Consider the following 25,126-nt stretch of genomic DNA (forward strand, 5'->3'; position numbering starts at 1 on the left):
TTTAGATGTAATTAATATTCCATACAATTGAAGTGTCCAATTCAGTAACATTCAGAGTTGCGCAACCATCCCCATAATTAGTTTTAGAACATTCTCGCCACCCTAAAAAGAAACCTAGTAATCATTAGCAGTCATTACCTTCTTCCCTGTGTTCCACCAAACTCTCAGCCAGAAGCAAGTACCAATCTACTTTCTGTCTCTGTGGATTTACCAGTTTTGGACATTTTATATAAATCAGATCATCAAGTCTGTGGTCCTTTTGTGATTAGCCTTTTTTTTCACTTGGCATGATGTTTTTAAGATTCATGCATGTTTATATCATCTATCAGTATTTCATTCCTGTTTATGACCAAATAATTGTTGTATGGCTATACTATATTTTGTTCATCCATTCATCAGTTGATGGACATTTGGGTAGTTTATACTTTTTGGCTATTTTAAATAATGCTTTTTCTATCAATACTTGAGCAAATTTTTATGTGAAGGTATGTTTTCAATTCTCTTAGGTATATATGTAGAATGGGATTGTTAGGTTGTTTGGCCATTGTATTTTGCAGAATTGCCAAACTGTTTTTCAAAGTCATGTACCATCCTACAGTCCTACAATAACTCCAATTTCTCCATGCCCTCATCATTTCTAGTTATCTATTTCATTCTAGCCATCTTAGATGATATGAAGTAGTATCTCATTGTGCTTTGTTGTTGTTTGTTGTTTATTTTTGAGACAGAGAGAGAGAACAAACAACTAGAGAGGGGCAGAGAGAGAGGGAGACACAGAATTTGAAGCAGTCTCCAGATTCTGAGCTGTCAGCGCAGACCCCAACACAGGGCTCAAACCCAGAAACTGTGGGATCATGACCTGAGCCGAAGTTGGATGCTTAATTGACTAAGCCACCCAGGCGCCTGTCTCATTGTGTTTTTGATTTTCATTTCCCTAATGACTAATGATGTGGAACATTTTTTCATGTGTTTATTGGCTATTTGTATGTCTTATTTGGAAAAATGAATTTATTTTTAAATTGGGCTATTTGATAACTCTTATAACCCCAAAATAAAAATTATTGAGTAATAAGAGTTCTTATGTTCTGGATTCTAGACCATTATTACACACAGGATTTGCAAATATTTTCTCTCATTAGATGCATCATCTTTCTCTTGATAGTGTTCTTTGCACAAAAGTTTTTAATTTTGATGAAGTCAAATTAATCTATTCTTTGATTGCTTGTGTACTTTCTGAGAAACTATTACCAAAGAATCCGAGATCCTGCAGATGATCCCATGTGTTTTCTTCTAAGAGTTTCATAGTTTTAGCTCTTGTATTTAGGTCTTGATCCATACTTAGTTAAATTGTGTACATGTTGTCGAGGTAGTGCAATAAAGTTCATTCTTCATGTGGTTGTCCCAGCACCATTTGTTGAAAACACCATTCTCTGTCTAAGCATCTTCCTGGGTATATATTCAAAAGAACAGAAATCAGGATCTTGAGAAGATACCTACACTCCTGTGTCTGTTGTAGCATTATTTACAATAGCAAAGGCATGGAAACAAATATCCATCAACAGATGAATGTATAAAGAAAATGTGGTATATACATACAATGGAATATTCCACATCAAAAAAGGAAATTCCACCATTTGCTACAACATGGATGAACTTGAAAAACGTGATGCTAAGGGAAATAAGCGTACACAGAAGAATAAATGCTGGATGATGCTACTTATATCAAGAATCTGCAGTAGTTCAACCATTCGAAGCAGAATAGGATGGGTTTAGCAGGGACCAGGGCGAGGGAGACTTGGGGTGTTGCTGAAAGGGTACATGGTTTTACCTGCACAAGACTAGCAAGTTCTAAGGATCTACTATAGAGTATAGTATGTGTAGTTAATAGTACTATACTGTGTATTTAGAATTTGAAAGGGTAGATGTGTTAAATACTCAAAATGAAGGGAAGGAAACTTTTAGAGGTGATGGTTAATGTTATGGCATTGTATCTGGTGGTGGTATATGGGTATATGCTTCAGAGTCATCATGATATACACATTAAATATGTACAGACTTTATGTCAGTCATGACTCAATAAAAAGAAAAACCTTAAAGACCTGTCAAGATAAAATTTTAAGGAAAAAATGAATTGACCATAGATTTTTTTTCTTTTTATGTTTATTTAAGGAGACCACATGCATATGTTCCTGCACAAGTGGGGCGGGGAGAGAGAGAGAGAGAGAGAGAGAGAGAGAGAGAGAGAGAGCGAGCGAGCGCAGACTCCACAACATCAGCGCAGAGCCTGACCTGGGGCTCAATCCCATGAACCATGAGACCATTACCTGAGCCAAACTTGGAAGTCGGGTGCCCAACTAACTGAGCCAACTGGGTGCCCCTGTTTTTGTTTTTTTTTTTTATGGGCTTTGATTTCTATTCCATTGATGTATATGTCTACCCTTCCTTTCTGGTTTAAAAGATGACCAGAAGTGCTTGCTTCATGTATCTATGTAGCCAGTGCCAGGAAATTCAGTAAGTCTGAGAAGCCTCTTGGAAACCTATTTATATTTTATATAAGCACCACCAGGTGACTCTGGGGTCAAGATTCAGAAACCACGGTAGTGCTTCTCAAACTTCAATGAACACATGATTCACTAGGGCTCTTGTTAAATGCAGATCATGATTCAGCAAGCCTGGGTTGGGGTCTGAGATTCTGTACTTCTAACGAGTTCCCGGGTGATACTGCTGCTGGCCGCACACCATGCTGTCAGTGGCAAGAGGCAGGAGGTCTCCTACCATAGCCATGACCCATGCTTCCCTAGTGGGCCTCTGAGGCTTTATTAGGCTTCATCGGATATTTGATATTTCTTCTGTGTTAGTCTTTGCTTTCCTTGATTTTAATACTGTTGATGCGATAAACTTCTCCATCTGGTATATGGTGCCTTACATGTCAGATTTGGGGGATTTTTTTTTTTTCAGCTGAACAAACATGTTTTATTTATTTAAAAAAATTTTTTTAATATGAAATTTGTCAAATTGGTTTCCATACAACACCCAGTGCTCATCCCAACAGGTGCCCTCCTCAATACCCATCACCCACCCTCCCCTCCCTCCCACCCCCATCAACCCTCAGTTTGTTCTCAGTTTTTAAGAGTCTCTTATGTTTTGACTCCCTCCCTCTCTAACCCTTTTTTTTTTTTTTTTTTTTTTTTGAAAAGGCAGGACTTTAGAAGACATGGAGTCAGGAATGCCTAATTGAGAAAGGGAGTTTTTATTGGTTTCTGAACAACATACTGGCCATAATGTTCCCATTTGTTTTAATTCTATCTTTTCCCAGAAGATGTCTATTGGCAGGTTATTTTTCTCTTACAGTTGATACTCGAATGCAGATACAGAACTGCAGCATGTTTGCCTAAAACATTGGTTTAGGTAAGCCACAGGTGCTGGATTACATTAGCTCTTCCAACATCCATTTGATCTGCCTTTATTGCGGAGATGATCTGTTTTGAAGGCTAATGTTGTTAGAATCTTCCCAATTTTTTTCTTTTCTTACGGTTTGCTTTTAGTAAGTCATCCTAATTGTTGGGATGCCGAATATCTCCATCTTCACGTGAGGAGAATTTATCCCTTTCCTCTCTGAGAAACTGCTGTTTCTCAAGTACTTCGGTGACCCTTGCACTTCAAAGTCCTCAAATGTGTGCTCAGATGTGTCCTTGCATATCCTTTGATGCTAAGCTGGGCTTGGTGTAGTAAGTGGTCATTGGTTTCCTGGGAAAGGGGCTTTGTCAGTTCAGGCAACTGCAGCCGTTAATTCTGGATGTCAAAATCTAGTAAACCCACATTCTTAAAATGAGCTCTTTTTTGTGCCATTTTCTGCTTTCCTAATAGTGGCAGTGTTCTGAGTTATAAGCACTGATAATGTTTGTTATTGTCCTTTATTGTTTCTTGAATGTTTCAAGAAGCTTTGGTGCTCTTCAGATAAGTGTCTTTAGGGTTAGTGGTGATTTTCTGATTTGAGGTTTTCTTGGTGCAGCTACCTAAGTGGCTCTGTATTTAGTCTGTATTTGAGGAGTGGATGAGAACTTCCATATTTTTAAAAATTTTTACTAAACAGTGCTTTTAATGTAAGAGTAATACATGAACATGTTTATAATATCAAATGGTACAGAAGTGAATAAAACAATAGTTAACTGTACTCCTTCTAGCCCCATCCCTCCTTTTGTTTTTTGCTTTGTTTCAAACACTATTTTGACACCACTCTTTCTTGCTTGATGCAGAATCTCTTCAACCCTCACTCAGGGAAAGTATGGGGAATTAAGAGTGATTACATCACCTCTAACTGCTGTGGTCCCACCCCTCTCCAACCCCCAGGTTTTCCCCTTCCCAACGTTATGTATTTCTCCTTTAGGACTTTACAGTAGATGTTTAAATCCTATTGCTTTTTCAGAGCTCTAAATTTTGATAATCATTTTCGAACAGGAAACACATTTATATGGTTCAAAATCAAAACACAAAAATGTTTTCATGTTATTAATTTCTGGGCTACCCTGTATATGCTTTCAACACATATGAAAGATGTGCATGTGCTAGCTCCTTCTGCCAGTGACATCTGTCTGAAGCGTCGTTCATAAGCCACTTAAGGTCCTCTTGGCTAGACTTGTCTCTCCTTCGAGTCACTGCTATGGCCACCCACTCACTGTGGCCTTTACCTGTTGTCCCACACATCTAGCCTGGTCCTCATATTATGCATGAGCCACGTGCCTTTTGCCTCCCTTGTTTATACCCAAAGCATGAGACTCCATGAGACCTTACTTACTCTACACAAACATACAACCCAGAAATAAGGGAAATGAATGCCCCAAGGGGCTAATCTTTGACAGATGGGAAACAAGAGCCAGTTAAAAAAAAATTCTACTCCCAGATTGTCCTAAGAAACATTTGTTAAGGCTTCTCAGAGGATTGTCTCCCAAGATCAAGTGAAATCAGTCACCCTTAGTTATGGCCAGCACCAGAAAGTACTTTTGTATTGGCTCTTCGCTTCCCTGTCTCAGTTCCCACGTCCTTCACTGTCGCTTCCTGAGCTGGAACTCCCTGATAAAGTAGCAATGTACAAACTTTTGCCTGAACTTTTGCCTCCTCCTTCATGGTATTTTGGTGGCCTTTGGTTTGAGTTATTTTTATGTAGAATGAACCTTAATTTATCTCAAGCTATTCAGAATTGAGATACTTGAATTTACACTGGCTTTTCCTACAACTAGTCTGAATTAACAAGGGTTTATTATACTTAAATGTTGAATTACAAATCTTGTCAATATCACATTTAATGAAAATAGAATCTGAAATCATTATGGGATGGAGAGGAGGAAAATTTTATTTTTTCTAGCTGGCAGAAATAGTTTACCTGCTTACATGTGTTGCACACACACAAATACAGAAAAAAAACATCGATCTTCTACAGGAACTGAGTTTCCGAGATATTTTCAAGTGATAAAGAAACTCTTTAAGAAGATTGGTCTACAAATTTGCTGCTTTAAGTACAGAAGAAGAAAATCTTCATTCAGAACACAGCAGGATATTGTGAGATACATAGGGTATGCTATCTAATTATTGTCTTCAGCAAATCAAAACTTTTAAGACTGACACTAGCATATATATTTGGCAGAGTTTGAAAATTTGAGACTTTTCATAGGCCAGAAGAAAAGGAAGAATTAGCTGGGTGCTATGCCTAGTGTTTTCCCCCCATGGTGAATAAATGCATCTAGCTAGTGTCCCTTTTCTTCTTGTGGGTTGCAATGAAGGGGAGAGTGACCCACTAAGTTATTCTCAGCCATGACCTGAAAACCTTCTTGACGGGGTGATATATAAAGTTTTCATGGTATCTTTTCCCACAGGGACAATAGTAATACTGAAGTAGGAATTCTCTATTCATGTTTTCTTTTTCTTTACTGATTCCATATCTTACCGTAAAGATAAAAGATTATGCATTAATTGGATAATTAGATATCCCTCTCTTATATGACTATGCTGCTAGCAGACTTTTCAAATTCTCCTATAGCCTTTGAATTTTCAGCATGTGTCTTTATATTCATTTCTTTCACTATTCAGTTTCTGCAGTGCATTTTGCCACTCCCAGGGGTCTCTGTCCTTCAGGAGCTGGAAGCATGATCTAGAATGCAACTCCTTAGCGGAGGGAGGTTATGTCTGTGATGTTGGTTAGGCTCCTTACGAAAAGAGCAGGTTGGCAGTAGGTTGGCATTTGTGACTTAGATTCCCCTCCCAGAAGGTAGAAGTGGAGATAGCAGAGGTTGTTAGGCCATAATCAGTCATTTCACCAGCCATGGAGATGTTGGAAGTAAATCTACCAAAAGAACCACCGTGAACTGCATCATGATAGATTCAGACTCTGGGTCTGGTATTATACATTCATTTCTTACTTGCTGGTCTTATTTATCATTCTGTCAAAACTAGTCCTAATGCAAGAATATTGGGAAGTAGAAGGTCTCAGGGTATATTTTTCCTGCTATCTCATAGGCACAAAGTTCAAATAGATGTTAATCTTCACGATAAACAGTTGAGCATTTCAATATAAGCTGTTTTGATAGTGGTTAGATAATAAACTGAAAGTTTAAAGAATGAAAGTGACCTGTAACTCCTTGCTTACAGCTAAATGAGAAACTCAAGTTGTTTGGTTAGAGTACAGGCACTGTTAGAAATTTAAATAACAAGTAAAGTGAATTTATGTGCATGAAAATGGAATTTGGAACCCTCAAAACATCATAAATCTCATAGTTCGAGAAGGTAAAGATCCTTGTTGTAGACCTTAGCTAATGCCATTCAACCTGGACCAAAAGCCTGGGGGATCAGGAAAGATGGTTCTGTTTTATTAGGAAGTACTACTCTTATAGGTGGTACTAAAAGCTGTGTCCTTAAAAATTCTACCCTTGAATCTTTTAAAAAGATTTGTGATGATGAAGTCTACGCCGTCCATCATCTGTCCGTTATTCACAGATTTCTTTATGGTTGTCCTGCTGGTCTCTTTTTCCATATTCGCTTCCCTCCACTGAAGTCTCTATTTTAGGCCAAATATTCCCCATTCAACTATACCTTATGTTCGGTGGTCTCAGGAAGGCACTTTATCATTATGGTAGAGTTGTAGGTTACAATTTTTTTTTTTTTTCAAAGTGTGTTATCCAGAACTGAGTAGGAAAACCCCGAGGAATCTTCCTGGGACAGAACTGAGTGGGAGTATTGCTGCAGTTGAACAGGACACACATTCCTATTAATGGAACCATACCATACTCTGGACTTCTTGCCTGTTTTGACTCAGACTCCTCTGGCTCTTTCCCTGTATGTTTTTGTGAGATACCCTCATACTGTTTTTCTAATTTTCATTTTGGGGAACATAAGTGCAATAAAAGATAGACAACAGTAACACAAAAACAATCACCAAAAGATAACTTTGTCACTTTTTAAATGGATGTAAATGAAAAAAGAATTGTTCGCCTGAAACTAACATAACATTCATTGGATGTTATTCTACTTCAATAAAAAATTGTTGGGGGGCGCCTGGGTGGCGCAGTCGGTTAAGCGTCCGACTTCAGCCAGGTCACGATCTCGCGGTCCGTGAGTTCGAGCCCCGCGTCAGGCTCTGGGCTGATGGCTCGGAGCCTGGAGCCTGTTTCCGATTCTGTGTCTCCCTCTCTCTCTGCCCCTCCCCCGTTCATGCTCTGTCTCTCTCTGTCCCAAAAATAAATAAACGTTGAAAAAAAAAAATTAAAAAAAAAAAATTGTTGGGCAAGTATACAGTGCCAGGGGCATGGTTTTGCTTTGTGGATAGGTATGTAGAGTTTTTGGAGGGCCATTATGTAATATGTATCACAATTTAAAATTTAAAATAGGTATACCTCTCATTTAAACACAATACTTTTTAAATCTCCATCCAAAAATGGCTAAGGTATTTATAAAGAATGTCTTCACAGCTTACCCACTTCTTATTCTGTGGATCATCAGTATAATTACTCTTGCAGATTTATTTTAATTATTAGCACTCTTTCCCTCCTTTGCTTTCACATGGCCAAAAAAAAAAAAAAAAAAGGAAAAAAAAAAACTCTTAGATTAGAGGTTCTCAAACTTTCTATTGCATCAGAATAACCTGGAGAGCATGTTAACAGATGGCTGGGCCCTACCCCCCAGGCCTTCTGAGATAGGTAGGTCTGGGGTGGAGCCAGATATTTGCATTTATCATAACTTATCGGGTGAGACTGATGGTGCTTGAGCAGGTAGCATACTTTGAGAAGCATTTCCCCAGATGAACCCTTCATCAGTGTTACTTGACAGAATCATGGCTGGAAGGTGGTTGTCACTATGACTTCACGAGCCCCAACTAAAATGGAAGAAAACATGACCTGGAGAACCTACCAAGCTTCCTTTTCCAGTGTCCACAAAAAATTCAGCGTGTTGATTTTTCCCCTTCAAACTCCTCTTTTTAGAGGCACATAGATATATGCTCTTGAGCATGACTTGCCTCATATTTTCTTGAGAAAATAGAGACAATTTGAACGAATGTTCTTGACATCACAAATCCACAAATCAGCTGGTGTCTGAATCCCATTTTCTCCTTTATTCACCCTCTTTCCTAAAGGAAGTTAAAGATAAATCTGCACTTTGAATCCTATCCTTTCTAACCTTTTCCAGACTTGATTGTTGGTGTGGGTATTCTCCCATCATCATACACATTGATTAATACACAAACATGCTATAGGATTTCTCATTTTAAAATTATACTTAGAGCAACAACTGTGAACCATTTTTGATCTTATAACTCCTGTAGTTACTCTTCTGCAGATTTTTAAAGTGAAACTTCCAAGAATTGTCTTCATATACTTTGTCCTACCTTCCCATGACTGGTAAACTCATTCCAATCTGTTTTTGCCCCCAAAATATCCCTGAACTGGATTTCCCTGTGGTCTCCCCCTGCTCTGAGTTCCAGGTTCTTGTCTGTGTAACATTTGACCCAGGTAATCTCCGCACTGCCTCCTTTGCCTGAGCAACCTCCTCCACAGTCTGTTTCTCTCAACCCACTTTTCCTGTGGAGAGGAACCCACAGTTCCTCTCTCTGTGGATGATAGTCAACCATTCATAAGCTGAGGAATCGTTTCTATGTAGCATAGACCTTTGTGCTGAGATCCAGACTCTCACATTCACATAATTGACACCTCCACTTGTATGTCCAATAAACAACCCAAAACCAACATATCCAAAGTGGAACTCTGCATTTTCCCCTAACCCTATTCCTCTTAGCTTTTTCTGAAATAGAGGAAAAAGGAATCTTGTATTTGCTCATCCATTGTCCCTACTCTGGTTCTAACCCCACCACTCTTACCTGTGCCCTGTGGTAACCTGCAACAGTTCCCCTCATGTGCTAATCCCTGGTGCGTCCCCCACAGCGGTGAGAGGGGTCTTTTAAAAATGTAAATGAAGTCATCATTCCCTCACTCCTCACTCTTCGGTCATTATCTGTAATATTTGGAATAAACTTAAAACTTTTTTATTTTTTATTTTTTTTAGCATCTTGTAAGATCTGCCCATTTCTCTCCCTCTTAAGCCAGCCTTGCTCTGTATTGTCTATACCATAGTCACATTCATTGTCTTTACTGGAAACAAGATTTCTCCCTGAGCCCTTTGCATTAGCTGTTCCGGGTACTTAGATGCCCCTCACACCTTTACAGCTGGCTTCATTTTCATCTTTTGGGTTTCCAGTGACTGGTTACATCCTCAGAGGGACCTTCCTGCCTATCTGGTCTACGTCTCTTCCTTCTGCTCCCCACTTATGGTACAAATTAAAATTGGAAAGGATACGTTCATTTTTGTTTTCTTGTTCTCACTCTCCTTTCGTGAACTCTAGAGGTTAGAGTTCTTAGCTGTTTTGTTAGCATCTCAGTCTCCAGAGTCAGGCTCAACGCTTGCTGTGTGGGTGCTCGATAAGTATTTGTTGGGAGACTGGATAATGCTTATTGCAGCATTGTTGTTAACAACAAAAAATCTGGCCACTTTTTAAAGGTCCATCAATTTAATAGTGAAGTTACAGAACAATCCACTTGAAACCTCGATAAAGAAAGAAGTAACTTTGCGTGTGGATATGGGAAACTGAAGAAATATTAAGTGGAAAAAGTACTGTTAAACATCATACAGACTTTACCATTTGTTCTTAAATATAGCTCTGTATTTATATCTGCATGCATCTCTCTATCTCTTTCTGCGTGAATTTCCAGGATTTCTGCTGGGATTTCTTCCAGGGAATGGCAATGTAGAGTGAAAAGAATTTCTCTCATTTCATCTCTTTTTGAACTATTAGATATTTAAACTTTTATAATTTGCACATAGTCCTTTTATCACAACCTCGTTTGAAAACAAAGACCTTTTAAAGCAGATTACAAAACTGTATGTATTCAGTCTACAAATATTCATCGTCTATGTACTAGGCACTACTGTACAATAGGGATCCATTTTTTCCCCATAATTGGATATCTGAAAAAGAAGGTAAATATTGTGAGGATTTATCTCTGAGGGTGGTGGAATTATGGTTGGATTTCATTGTGCCTTATTTCCAAATTTTTGATGGTAAACACAATCAAAGTTGTAATCCAGTTATTTTTAGAGGCATTTAAATGCTTATATGGGAAAATACTCATTAATCATTTTGGAACAGTCTATTTAGTCAGGTGCATCCTTTTTGATGGAAAACATTGATTGTATAAATACCTTTGGTGTAGATGCAGTTATAAAAATATGTGTGGTACTTACAGCTTAGTAAGTTTATAAATATGCAACGGTTCCCAGTAGGAAACACAAAACTCAATCTTGCTTTTCTTTGCCTAGAAACTGATTTCTTTAACAGGTTTGGTGACACGTTCATCTTGGAAAATGAGTACCCAAGGGAGCTTCAGGATCTTCTGTTAATTGCTAATATTTGTAACACACACCTGAGGGTATTTATGGAAGCCACATCTTGAATCCAGAAGGGCAAAGCTCTCTATGTGGTGGAAGCTGAGTTATAGTGGAGTGGGTGCAGTGGGGGTCTGAGGGATGGAGGGAGTGTACATCTCGTGGGGGAAGAAAGATAAAAATATGCAGTAGGAGAGGGAAGGCATGGTGGAATGGGAGACAGAGGGAAAGCCATCCAGGGAGCCTCACGGACTAAAGTTGGGATTTTTGTTTTATTGGCAGTGTGTAACTTGGAGGGGGGAAAAAGACAGCTGTCAGATTTGGGGACTTTAAGGGAAAATGAAATGGTCTCATTCAACAAGTATCATTGTGACCAACTTTTCAAAAACAAGGCAAGCACAATGTGTGTCCACATTTCTTCACAGGTTCCTTTATCTTCTCATTTCCAATGACCTATTTGTGCATTTTATCTTAGCCACATTCTCCCAAGGTCACACTGGGGGTCCTGGCCAGAAACACCTGTGCCTTCAACACAGGTGGTTGTGTATGTCCTACTCTCTGACCAAACCTTCTATCCTAGTTCACCTGCTGTATTCTCCCACAAGTGACATTTCTCCTTCATCAAATCACTGGTCTGTTAATCCACATTTTTCTCTCTGTATCCCTGTCTTGTTTCTCTTTGTTATTTATGCTGAGATTCAGTGATTTACATCCACATCCTTGTATGTGGGTGTATCTCCATCAACTCTTGTGCCTTTTTCTCCCTGTGAAACTTCTCATAATTCTAGAATGCTGAGTCTTCCCTCTTACCACCTGAAACTGACTTAGGTCACCCATGGATACCTCTAGGTAAACTTTTGGTATAGGTACCCTCACCCACAGATTATTTAGTACAGGACAAATAATCCAGAACAAACTGATGTCCTTTACAGAATATTCTTATCTTTTAAAAACACTTGTTTACTCATTTGTTTACTTTTAAAAACACTTGTTTACTCATTACTACCAAAGATTGATAATCACAAGGTTACGATTAAAGTTCATATCCCTAGGAAGTTAGTCCATTGCGGCAGAGTAAATTTTCAAATATTTGCTGAATAAATGAATGAAGTTAGCTCTAATGAGAACACAGAGAAGCAGAGGGAGTGGCCAGTTGGTGGATATGATTCGTAAACTCTTCTACCTATAAGGCACAAAATGGCATCTCTGTGGTGCTGAGAAATTGATGAGACACTATCAGTTATTTAAAAAACTTCCCCCCTAAGTTTTCAAGGTACTCTGCTGATGTAACAGAGTAATTGATTTAGTCTCTTTCCTCTAAGCAAGCAATCTAAGTTACCTGCCTGTTAACTTTGTGCCAGTGTCTTTGATTGATTCATACCGTGATTGAGTCCTAGAAGGATTTCAGGTGCCAGCTTCCACTTGATCTGAGGTTAATTCTATCTCCCATAACCTACGAATCTCTCACATAGTCTTGCTTTCTGAAAATACTGCATTGCCAGGGTTACTACTATAACATGTCGTAAAATATAAATGGGTTGTCAGTCATCCCTGAAATGGTAATATATTCTCCAGCTTTCTATTCAAATATGTTTCTATGGGCTTGTTTCTTTGGGGTCTGTTATTAGGTATTCTCAAAAGGATTGTCTTCACTTAGGCTTCTTGAAAATTAAGTTCAGAGATGTGTCTTCCAGAAATTACCATCCCACTTAAAAGGTTCCTGGCAATTCTTGGATACATCTTCATGTGAAAATAACTCCTTCTACTGTTCGTAGGCTGAGGAATAACGGCAAACAGCACTTCTGAAAGGCACTTAACTCATGGCTCTGTTGTAGAACTATTGTGACTTTGTGACACAAAATATTGTCTCACTTTAGGGGCCAGAACCAGGGATCTTGTTCACCAGGATTACCAAGATGCTTTTCCTCCTTAGATATCGTAGTTTGGATTCTGTAACTTTCTTGTTGTTTGGAACAGATCCTTTAAATACTCAATAATCCCCATTTTTCTGCCAGTGTAAAGCTGTCAGAAATATTATCTTCTTAAATTGTTCACTCATTTTTATTTTATTGATTTTTAAATGTTCATTTTTTGAGAGCAAGTGTGAGTGAGGGAGCGGTAGAAAGACAGGGACAGGGGATTTGAAGCAGGCTCTGCGTTGACAGCAGCGAGCCCAATATGGGACTCAAACTCATGAACCACGAGATCATGACCTGAGCCGAAGTCAGACGCTCAACCTACTGAGCCACCCAGGTGCCCCTATTCACTCACTTTTAAATTTATCTGTCTAATAAATACAGCATGTACTGTTTTCAGTGAGAGTATCCAAAATAGTCATCAAACCCAGTCCTGCCCCTTAAGGTGCTTATGGTCTAGTGAAGGACGTAGGCAGATGAGTAAGAACAAGAACATGGTAGAGATTCTGAGATAGAATGCACTCTTCCCTCCCAAATGCCTCTGACTTTGTTAACTGAAAGGTTTGCAGGAAGAAGCAGCTTCATAAAGAAGGTTTCCCTTGGATCAAGTCCTCAAAGACAAAGCGTTCCAGGGATGTGGGAAGCAACAATACCAGTAGAGGCAGCAGCTTGAGCAAAGCCATGGAGGTGTGACCCAGTCAGTAGGGACAGGTCCCTAGGGAAGTTGCTTTTATGCCACCCATGGCTCATCCACAAAATGCCTTTTTAAAGGACTCTTTCTTTGCTTTATTTCCAGGCCATAGCCCTTGGATATAAAGCAGGTTTATGCAAACTAACTATAAGAGTGATTTGGTCTGAGCACCAGTGTCTTGTTTGAAGCTATACTTTTTTTTTTTTTTTTTAAAGAACTGGTGTGTTGTTTGTACCTGCTCATCCCATCCCTTGAGTGCTTTGCTGCTCTCCGAGTCAGGTTGACGGCCAGCCTGCTACACAGGTGGCAGAGAGACTTGACATGCAGAGAGAGGTAGAGCTGGTATTTGGAAGTCCTGTGTGTGTGAGGTGGTAAAGACAGAGGGTATGAATGGGGCACACTCCTGCCTCTGTTGACATGTGCCAGAATGACAGGAATCCAAGATGATCGAACATTTTCCTTTAAGTGATTGGGTGAGTGGTGGGTCATTCACTAAAACTACTCATGGAAGAGAAGATGGAGCATCTTTGTGAGGAGTCCAACTGTAGACAGATGTGTGGACTGTCTAATGCTTGAAGTCGTGCTGATGGATGTGTCCAGGAATCAGGGAATTTGGAGTACATGTCTAGAGCTTAGAGGTGATGTCTGGCCTAAAAATTAAGGTTTTTAAGATCTGCAAGTGGCTAATGGCAGCGAATGAGCACAATAGAGGGAGAAGAGAAACCTAAGAGATGCTAAATATGGGATGCTACTCTCATGTAAGGGGAGGGCAGATGAAATGGGTCTAAAAAATTGATGTCATGAAGGAGGGGCAAAATCAGAAGGAGGAAGATCAAGGAATATGGGAAATGCAACCTACCCATTCCCAGTGCTGCAGAGAGGTGAGGGAAAAGGAGGACTAGATCCCATGGCTTTGTAAATAGGGACTCAAAATCAACTCTGTTAGAGATATCAAGGGGCAGTGGCAGTGGGTGATAAAGAATGAGATGGCCCCACTTTTATGAAGCTTGATGATAAAAGGGAAGAAAAATGGAGTAATGACCAAATGGGTTTTGGGAGAAAACCAAAAAGCTGTTCATAACATTAAAGGGAATTGGGCACAGTAATGCCTATGGCCCATCCCTTGACTTGTGTGACCTTGCCTATCCAATTGGAAGCTGCCCCTTGGTCCTAGACTGTGGTGCTATTCCCTGTTACGTGTTGAGACACCTTAACTTTTTCTTTTTCCTCTTAGCCTTGATTGGATCTGAGACCAACTGTGAAGTTGGGGAAGTTTATTTTCAGAACTAGTCTCTCCCCTTTCCCCATCTTTGATCCAAGATCAGACTATAAAATAGAACTCTTCGCAGGTGGCTTATTTTAGCAGCCACTTTCCCTGCGGGTAATGTTCCCACCCCAAGCCTTCTGTCCTCCCTTTCCCTCATGTCCTGGAATACATTTCTTTCTCCCCTGTCTTCCTCTTCCCACGCTTCACCTCAAAATAAGAACTTCTCTTTCCATTTGCTCTGTGACAGCAAACAAATCAGATGAATTGTTTTGTATAAGGTGCTATGGCTTAATAATGGTGTGGTATCGTTTGTGTCTTAACGTTGGATCTCAAAGCCTTGAGCCAAAGCAGCTGGTTGCAGGAATTTCAGACATCATAGCAGAGCCAAGATAGGAACTTTTGTGGGTACAGTTGGCTTTGCCTCGGAATGTGGCAGGCTCTTTAGCTGTCATGGATTGCTATTGGGCAATTAGGGTAGAAGGTTATGCTGGGGAAGAAGGTTCCTTAAGCTGAATTCTCTGACACCCATCTGAACTTCTTAAGGCTGATGCTTATTCATTTGCTTGCATCTTGGGTGTAGAGACACCCTCCTTCTCTGATTTGCATCAGCATCTTTTTGCAAACTCATGTGGTTAAGATTACAGGGAAATGAGCCATTTAGTCTTGTTGATATCATTCCTGGGGCAGTTTTTGACTGATGATAGTCCATATGATCCTCAGGAGTGACTTTAAAATAGTCTCTGGAGGTTCAGGGAGAGGGGATGCTTTATTTCAGCCTCTCCTGGAGCCTCCGCAAGAAATTCAGGAGACAGTTCCTTTGCTTGCCCCTAGAAATCCTGGTCTGCCCAGTCTTCTCCAGACTACCCTCTATAGGACCAGGAATGGATATTCAGGCTGGTGCTAGCAACCTCCACTAAATGTATTGAACCCTTCCTGGTCCAGGGAAGGTCAAGCTTGCAGTGGTGTTGAAGTCCCCTTGAATGTTAACTCCAGATGATGGAAAGAGTTAACATTTGATTTAAGTGATACTTTATGAAAAACAGAAAAGAAAGGTTAAAGGAAGATTTTTTTCTTCTTGTTGGAAGAATGGAAAATTAGGTGACTTTTTAAATTTAGAGGGTAAATACACCTTGAAGAGCCTAATGTTGCACTGGAATTGTGAGGGCATCTGGTGTGTATTTTGAATGGAAGAGTATTTTGATAGCCATCTGTCTCCAAGAAATGCAGCCTAGGCAGCAAGATGAAGCAAAAACGACATTCTTGGATTGAGAGTTGTGAATTAGGCATAACTTCCATTACAGATAGTGTTCCATAAAGAAGAAAGTGCATGGAGAGATTGTCTAGAAGTGTTCAGAGTATTTGAATGAACTTGAATGTTGAGATGTATTTGAGTAACTGAGGGCTTGACTTTGTGGCAGTGAGCACATACTTCTACAAATAATTGATCACTTCAGTCCAAATTGCATACTGATAGTTTGTAATGCAGCTTAGCTAGGAATGCTCTTAAGGCCTTCTGGTGGCCTTATTCTAATTGGTGCATCCCCTTCTGGAGGCTGCACCTTGACAGGTGCATCCCTTTCTAGAGGCTGCACCCTAAGAGTTAGTTTCACCTTGGTGAGTACATGGAGAGATGTCTGAGGACAGGATCTGGGTCTTTATTTGCTTGTATATCCTTACACATCCCAAGATTGTATTTGATGCCTATTAGAAGCTCTGGCACCTGAAATTCACCTGCATGGCTGTGTTCCCTTGGTACCTGGCTCAAGGTGAGTTTTACTCCTTGGGTTTAAATGCTCTTCTGTTGGCTTTGTCAGTGATGAGATAGCTCTGGGATTAAGCTGAATCTTGGAACCTCTTTGATTTGTATCACATGAAGAATAGGATGGAGAACTTGAAGTGTTGGATGGAGTCAGGCATAAATTGGCCCAAATGTCTAATTTCAAACAGTTGTAAAAGCATGTCAGTGGCTTAGCTGTGAAGAGAGACTATGAAGACAAGTCACTTTGTATGATGTTTTGGCTTCAAAGTAACAACCAGTTTCATCTGTGTGCTCCGTCTGCCAAATGTACCTTGGAGTAGAGGAACCTTAACTTTCTCTTGGTTCTCAAGTTGGCAGCCAGCACTTAATGCTTCTTTCCCCCATTTTGATCATATTCCCCCCACTTGGATTTTAACATAGTTGAAGCAGGTTGGCGGTTTAGGACTTGGGTAGTGGTGTGGAAGGATGGGACCCTAACCTTGATTTAAAGCTTGTCTGGGTCTGTAATGTGTCCTGAAAAACTTTTTGGAAATCTGTCAGGGTGAGATTTTGTGAAGAGACCAAGTATCTACTACAACAAAAGGCTAAGCCATGATATATCCCTGCCTTTTTACTGGAGACGCATTTTCTGAGGTTCCTTGGTTGAGATTCCTTGGTAATTCTCAGTATAATGTATCTCCGTTTCTGTGCATTAGCAATGAAGTTGCTGCTGTAGCCCCATGATTAAACATGCTATTACATCACTGGTACAAGATCCCATTCAATGAAATCAGTGCTCCCTTAATTTAGGTCTGTTTAGAGAAAACAAAGAAAATAGTGTAGTTTTTCATTTCTGTAATAGCCTTGGCTTTGGTTTATCCAGTGGTGTTTGTAGACACACGCAGTGTTGTGCCAGAGCCAACTCATTTTCAGCCATTATTACAAATTATGTAAACATGGAAATTTTAAAAAGTAATAAGCATTTAAAACCTCCTCACTTCCTCATTATTTTACCATGTTTGACTACGTCCTTGCAGTTTTTATGTCCATTGCATGTATAGGGAGGAAAGACTACATAATGGTGTGATACTGTGCATCTTGTATTTAGCAGCATCAGGAACTTTTTTTTTTTTTTTTTTTTGGAGAGCCAAGTTGTTCAACATTTACCAGTGCAGTGCTGGAAGCATGCACACGCATTTACACTGTTATATGTACATGCAAATCCTTTACATAACCACGCAGACATAGGTGTCAGTTTGTCTGTTTCATACATGAAGAAATGGAGACTCAGAGCATAAGTTACTTGCCCAAAGAACCACGCTCATGCCGCAACTCTCACAAACTGAAAGTAAGCAAGCAAGCATAGGGAGTGACAAGGGAAGACAGAAGCTGCACTGGAATAGAAGTAAAAAGCCAAGATCTGAAGGAAGAGCAAGAGGCAGGGATGGGGGAAGGGGTGGGGGAGACGGAGGCATGGACAGAGTGGGGTACAGCCAATGCAAAGGCGCAGAAGTAGGGTCATGTGTTTCTGAGCACAGCAAGGATGTTTTGGAGGGCTGGAGTGGAGAGGGGGAGAATTTAAAGAGGTGAGAAAAATAGGGCTAGATCACTGACCACTTTCATGAAACCACACAAGTGACTTTGCTCTCTTGGACTTAATTTTCTGATCTGTTGTGTGGGTCTCTTCATGCTTGCAATGTGAATAAACTGATGGTAATATGTGTGAATTCACTGTGTTTACATATAGTTTCCCATTAGTGAAGCTAAGCCACTACCATGCTTGTTATCGGTGCTTTTTCCTTTGACTTAAAGTCATTCTCTCTTAAAATGATACTTTTCCTGCCATCTTTACAGCAATATGATGAGTGATTTGGAAATACTTAAATATACCCCTTAGAACTAGTACCTAATAGCTTACTTACATCTACATAAAATCCACAGCGCAGTGCAGCTTAAATCCATCTGGGATTACAGGGGCCTCTCTTTGGCTATGGTAGAATCCCAACAGGATGCTCTTGTGACACTTTTCCAATGGCCAGTCACATGGCTCATGCAGTAATAGTAAAAGAAAAAACAAAACAAAACAACAACAAAAAACACCGAAATGAATTCTGTATTTTGAAAATATGGGTCTTCTGATTTTTTACCATTCATTATTCATAAAATAGTTTGCCAAGTCCTCTTATCCGCATATCGATTTGTAGATATATCTTAGAGTATAGTTAATAAGTTAAGAGAGGTACAACATAATAGGCTTCTGCGGTTTTGGCAAATGTTCTGTTTCTTCTTACATGAGTATGTTCAATTTATCAAAACTGAGCAGGATGTATGTTTGCTTTGTGCACTTTACCATGTATGTGCTATACTGCCATTTTAAGACCATTTTTCTCAAAATAATGAGTAGGATTTCAACAGAGAGGAAAGTGTGTGCTCTACTGGACCACAAAAGCAAGACACCAAATGAGGTGAGGCTGGAGTTAGCATGGATGTGACCTGCATGTCACAGGGGGATGGATCATTGTACAATATGTAAATGTTCACTGAACACTTATTGTGCCCCAGCTGGAAGACCCAGAGGGCTGGGTACCCTAAAATCATTTACAACCCACATTCCCCTTGCTTACCTTTTTAAATCAAAGTTGGGAAAGCTCAAATACTCAATTTATTAACCTTGCCAGCTAGGCATGGCAATCTGTAAGCTGTTGAAAGGGCATCCAGAAAAGCCTTTTCAAAAGGGGGAGACCCACTAAACATACCCCCCAATCCTTTTGTCTTTTGCCTTCTCTTTTCTTCATCCTGCTGGAATGGGGTGAGAGCACCCAGAATCAGGTCAGCTGTCTTTCAACCATGCCATGACAAGTGTCAGGAAAGAGGCTTGTGTACTCAGAATGGAGGCTGGACAGATAAGAAGAGTGAAGTCCCCTGGGCCAGTTCTCCTCATTGATTGGTCAGTATGACAGGCAGGCTACATGAGTCAGAGATGTGTGGGTCAGTCTATTTTAGGACACTGTCTTTCAGACCTTGAGCCTGCCCAAAAAGTTGCCCTTTGGGAATTTCAACATGTTTATATACAGACGTGCTACTTTTTTGAAGAATTATTTAGGTATTTGTTTTTATATACTGGACATAAGCTTGCAAGCAAGAACACATGATCAAATTAACCTAAGTTTTGTTGACCACCAGCTTTTTCAAAGTTACTGGCAGGAGGTTTTTACTGATTCAAACACTTTTCTCTCCTACTCCTTGGACTCCCACCCCCACCCCACCCCCAAGATGGTAATCTCATGTCCTCTTAGTCTTGGAGTTGTTCTCTCTAGAAGGAAACATTTTCAACATTTCCATAACTGGAGAGAATATTTTATCTTTACTTGGAGACTTGATAATTTACCAAGGAGACATACTCAGAGGGAAATGGAAAGACTGGAAAAGAATTTGATAAACTTGGAAAGTTGACAGAACAGATGCTGTGATTTTTTTCAGTTGAGCTAGCACATTTTATCACAGCCATTTTGAAGCTGAACATTGAAATTCTTTGCACACCATCATTTGTCACCAAACTTTTTATTTGTTTGCATTTTGTTGTTATAATTGGACAAGTCATGTGAGTATACTAAGGCATGGTGATAATTTAAATAATGCAAATATAGTTGTATGTTCATTTGCCAACTTTGAGGAGAAAAATGGATTCAATATGTTTAATAATTATGGATGAATATTTTTACATCCTTTCCTAGAAGACTTGATTAATGTCTGGACTTGCCATGATCATAGGGTACAGACTGGGGGAATGTTTATGGATTTTGATATTTGAAGCTGTAACTTGATATAGGTGTTTTGAGAAGATACAATGTAAGTAAGAGGGAATCATATGATACGAAGAGGTGCTGCAGTTACTGGAAAAGTAGGATCATATTAAAATGAAGAGAATGTTCTTCCCTTGAAACTAAGCTGCATTTAGTTCAATTTAACAAGCATTTGACCAATTTGTTCCCTTTATGTGTCTGTAAAGAGTGAGAGAATTTAGGCAAGTAGGATTGTGAGATGCCAAGCAGTGGTGTGGCTCCAGGTCTTGTGGTTTTCTCCTTGCATTTTGCTTGTGGTCCACTTCCACTTGGCAGAGACTGCCTCTGCTTCCCTCCCTCCCTTCCACCCACCCACCCTGGGGCTCTTGAACTAACACCAAACTTCCTGCAAACCCTGAGCTCAGACCCCACCTCCTCCCACCTGATCTAGGAGTTTGCATCTCCAGATGAGCCTTACATTTTCCAGGGGTATTCAGAGTATTTTTATTTTTTAAGTAATCTCTATACCCAGTGCGAGCCTCAAACCCCAAACTCCAAGATCAAGAATCACATGCTCCATTGACTGAGCCACCAAGGCTCACTGAGAGTGTTTTCTTGCCTCCTCATTCTCAACCCACAAATAGCATCAAGCCTTCCCACCCCTTGGCTTTCCCTTCAAGCAACTGAAAAACCTCAAGTGGTTTTCCTCCAAAACCTCCATATTGAAATGCCCGTGCATTCTCCCGTCCTCTCTTCAGCCTCAATTGAAGCTTTTTCTCATCCTCCCTTCTTCTAGGTCTCCACTTGGAACCCCATCAATGGCCAAGCTCTCCCTGAAAGTGAGAAACTAGCCCCCAAACCCAACAAGACATTTTAAGCCTCCATCCACCAGACTTCTGAAGATTCTCCATTACTTCCTCTTGACTCTCCTCCTCATCATTCCCTTGAGGTTTTCTTCACTTCATGGAGATTTTTTTCTGCCTTTATCTTCAGGCTACCCCCTCTCCCTCTAATTGTGTCCAGCCCTAGGGCTCTCAGCGATCCCCACAATGCCTGTCACCCAGTCTGTGTCTCCCAACTCTGCCCTCTTCCATGAGCACCAAAGCTGCATTTCCAACTTGTGCTAGATGTCTCCACCTGGGTGATATCTTAAAAATACATCCCCAACCAAATTTATTTTTAGCCCTGTCTCATCTTTGAAGTCACTCTCCCATCCCCAATCCTATATCTCCGCAGTGGCAGACCCCAAAACAAAAATTAAGCTTCTGGGGCACCTGGGTGGCTCAGTTGGTTAAGCATCAGACTCTTGATTTCAGCTCAGGTCATGCTCTCATGGTTCATGGGATCTGGCCCCACTAGATTCTCGCTCTCTGCCCTTCCCCTGCTCATGCAGACATGTGCACTCTGGCTCGCTCTCTGTCTCTCTCTCTCTCAAAATAAATAAACTATTAAAAAATTAAACAAGAGGGGCACCTGGGTGGCTCAGTCGGTTAAGCATCCAACTTCGGCTCAGGTCATGATCTTGCAGTCCGTGAGTTCGAGCCCCGCGTCGGGCTCTGTGTTGACAGCTCAGAGCCTGGAGCCTGTTTCAGATTCTGTGTCTCCCTCTCTGTCTGACCCTCCCCTGTTCATGCTCTGTCTCTCTCTGTCTCAAAAATAAATAAACGTTAAAAAAATTTTTTTAAATAAAAAAAAATTAAGTTTCAGTATCATATTGTAGAAATATAGCATCAATAATAGTCCTTTTAGGGCCTATCAATAATAATCGGTTGAGCATCTGACTTCGGCTCAGGTCATGATCTCACGGTTCTTGAGTTTGAGCCCCAAGTTGGGCTCTGTGCTGACAGCTCAGAGCCTGGAGCCTGCTTCAGATTCTGTGTCTCCCACTATCTCTCTGACTCTCCCCCATTTGTGCGCTCACTCTCTCTCAGAAATAAGTAAACATTTTAAAAAAGAATAGTCCTTTTAATTAAAGTTTAGACCAGTAAAAATCTTTAGTATCTATATTTTTTGTGTTTTCTAAGATTCATGTGATTGGTTGTGTCATTGTAGATTATTGAGAGGAGAGTAGCATCTGCTATTCAATTTTATTTTTTACCTTTTCATGGGACCTAAATTATGATTTCACTGTAGAATTGTAGTTGATTGATGTACCCCATTTCTTGCCAAAGTCCTACATTATGAATAATTTGATTCATGCGTTGATGGGCAATTGGGATAGTTAGAAGAATTTTACAGATGGGAGATTCTTAGCATGATTAAATCTATTAAGGAAATGAGAGCACTTTTGGCCTTCAGAATCTTCAAAAGCATCATGTTAAATGAGACCCAGCCAACAGAATATTTCTAACTCTCTTTCTGACTTAGAGTATTCACATTGTATTGCAATTAAAAATTGAGTCCTAGAGTTCATAAACTTATATTTGATTTAGAGAGTCATATGTATACTTTTAACCTGTGAAATAAATATCATTAGTCTCTATCTTAACACAATGTTCTGTAGCATATCCTGATAGGAGAAAACAAAATAGACTCCTTTCCTGAGGGTAAAAATAACTATCTTCTTAAGAGTTAATAATAGAATCCAAGGGGCGCCTGGGTGGCGCAGTCGGTTAAGCGTCCGACTTCAGCCAGGTCTCGATCTCGCGGTCCGTGAGTTCGAGCCCCGCGTCAGGCTCTGGGCTGATGGCTCAGAGCCTGGAGCCTGTTTCCGATTCTGTGTCTCCCTCTCTCTCTGCCCCTCCTCCGTTCATGCTCTGTTTCTCTCTGTCCCCCCAAAATAAATAAATGTTGAAAAAAAATTTTTAATAATAGAATCCAAGATATTGATATGGAGAGGTTCTGAGTTTCTGGCACCTTGCTTAGAATTGATGAGAAAGAATTTCAGAATATTACACAATGTGTAGAGGCAGAAATGGAAGAAAGACAGGGTACCTGAGTTCATACTTCAGGATGGGGGTGGACAAAGCATCTATGTGAATTTGGAATAACTATAAATATGCATACATGTCTAATGATAGTTTAGTTGATATATTGGTGCCTTTTATGTCAATACTCTAATTTGTCCCATTTTTCAGTTTGGCAAAGAAAAAAGGGGGGGAATATAAACAACTATGCATACTCTCTAGTTAGCTTTGGAAGCATGGTTGGGGATCTCCTCTGAGACATCTCCTCTGAGACATCTCCTCTGAGATGTGCTAACATCATAGCAGTTAGCACACTGTAATTCAATCTCCGATTTATAGTCAGGCTTTCCACTAGATTCAAGTTCCTCTTGACAGCAGATCCTGTGTTTTCCTTACTGTATCTATAATGCTTGGTGCAGAGTAAGTTCCCAGGGAAGACTTCCTTAATGAATGAATGAGAATGGGAGTCAGAAGTTGACATCTCCAGTAGCTCCCCACTGTCATGCTGCTGTGCGTTTTGTGTAAGAGGTGAGGGAAGATACTCTCAAAGTACTGCCTGCCATCCATATGTCATTGATCCTAAAGTACCTATTGTTTCATATTTTAACATCCCCAAAATACAGTGAAGGGCATGCCATGGTTTTGTGTGTCCTACCAAGATAATGGTATGATTCACAACTGATGGCATCTGAAATTCAGTGAAAGTACATTGTGTTTATCAGGGTATAAAATGAGAACAAGGTAAGAGGCACTGAGTGGGTTGGGTTGGGATAGTGAGGGGGAAGGAAGGTTGCAGTGTTAAGTAGGATGGTCAGGGTGGGCATTATAGAGAAGAGGAAATCTAAGAAAGACTACAAGGAGGTAAGGGAAGGAATATGTGGATATCTGAAAGGAGAATGTTCTAGGGAGAAGGAATATAGTGCAAGGGCATGAGTGTACCTGACTGCCCCACACCTAAGGAGCTAAATAGGAGGCAGCTGTGCCTGGAGCAAGGGGGAAGTAGTAGGAGATGAAGTCAGAGATGGAATGAAGGTTGGGGAAGTAGATCTCGCAAGGTTCTGAAGGTCATTGACTTTTGCTCTAGTGACATGAGGGGCCCATGCAGGGTTCTGAGCAGAAATTTGATTTGATTTGAATTTTCTTTGTTAAAAAAAAACATGTATTCTGTCTGGTGGCCAATAGCAGACTATATAGGGACAAGGGAAGAGACTAAGAGACCTGCCTTGAGTCTCTGACATGGATCTGGGGGAGAGAGGATGGTGGCTCAGGACAGGTGGTGACGACAGTGGAGGATGTGAAAAGTAGTTGGAACCTGGATATTTTATTAAAATGGAGCCGGGCACCCTCTCTTCCTGAGGGACTAGACACTGGTGTGAGAGAAGGACAGGGTTGAGGACAATGCCAAGGTTCTTGGCACAAGAAACTAAAAGGGAGGACTTGCCCTCACCTCAGTGAGGACAGCTGTGGATAGATGAGTTTGGGAGAAAATATCTGGAATCCAGGTGTGGGCACGTTGAATTTGAGTTAGCCTGATGGCAAGTGATCTGAATAATGTTGATATTGTCCAGCACTGCTGGATATTAGAGTCCCTGTGCTGGGAAAGAGGTCTGGTCTTGATATGCCTTAGTGTAGCATATCCTGATTTAAGCAAATGTATGATAAATGTTGTAACTTACTTGCTCCTTGAAGCCCCACAACAAGCAAAGACAACATCCTCTCATCCTCTCAACTTCATTGTCATGATCAGATAGCCTTCTCTGGGGGAGTGGTCACATTTAGACCTGCTCCACAGAAACCTTTCTAAACTTTCTCTTTGCCTTTCTTTACACCTTATTTTAGACAGACTATCCTTTCTCTCCATGGTAAATTCATGAAGCATCACTTGTACCTTTCTCCAAGGCCT

General features: G+C 40.3%; 1 protein-coding gene across 7 annotated transcripts in view; it reads left to right on the forward strand.

Moving 5' to 3' along the window:
- PAK5 (p21 (RAC1) activated kinase 5) overlaps window positions 1-25,126 on the forward strand; it is a 321,116-nt gene that overhangs the window by 64,798 nt on the left and 231,192 nt on the right. The window lies entirely within an intron of this gene.

This window comes from Puma concolor, chromosome A3, assembly GCF_028749965.1.
Source record: "Puma concolor isolate L17-30 chromosome A3, mPumCon1.1.hap2, whole genome shotgun sequence".
Classification (NCBI taxonomy): Eukaryota; Metazoa; Chordata; class Mammalia; order Carnivora; family Felidae; genus Puma; species Puma concolor.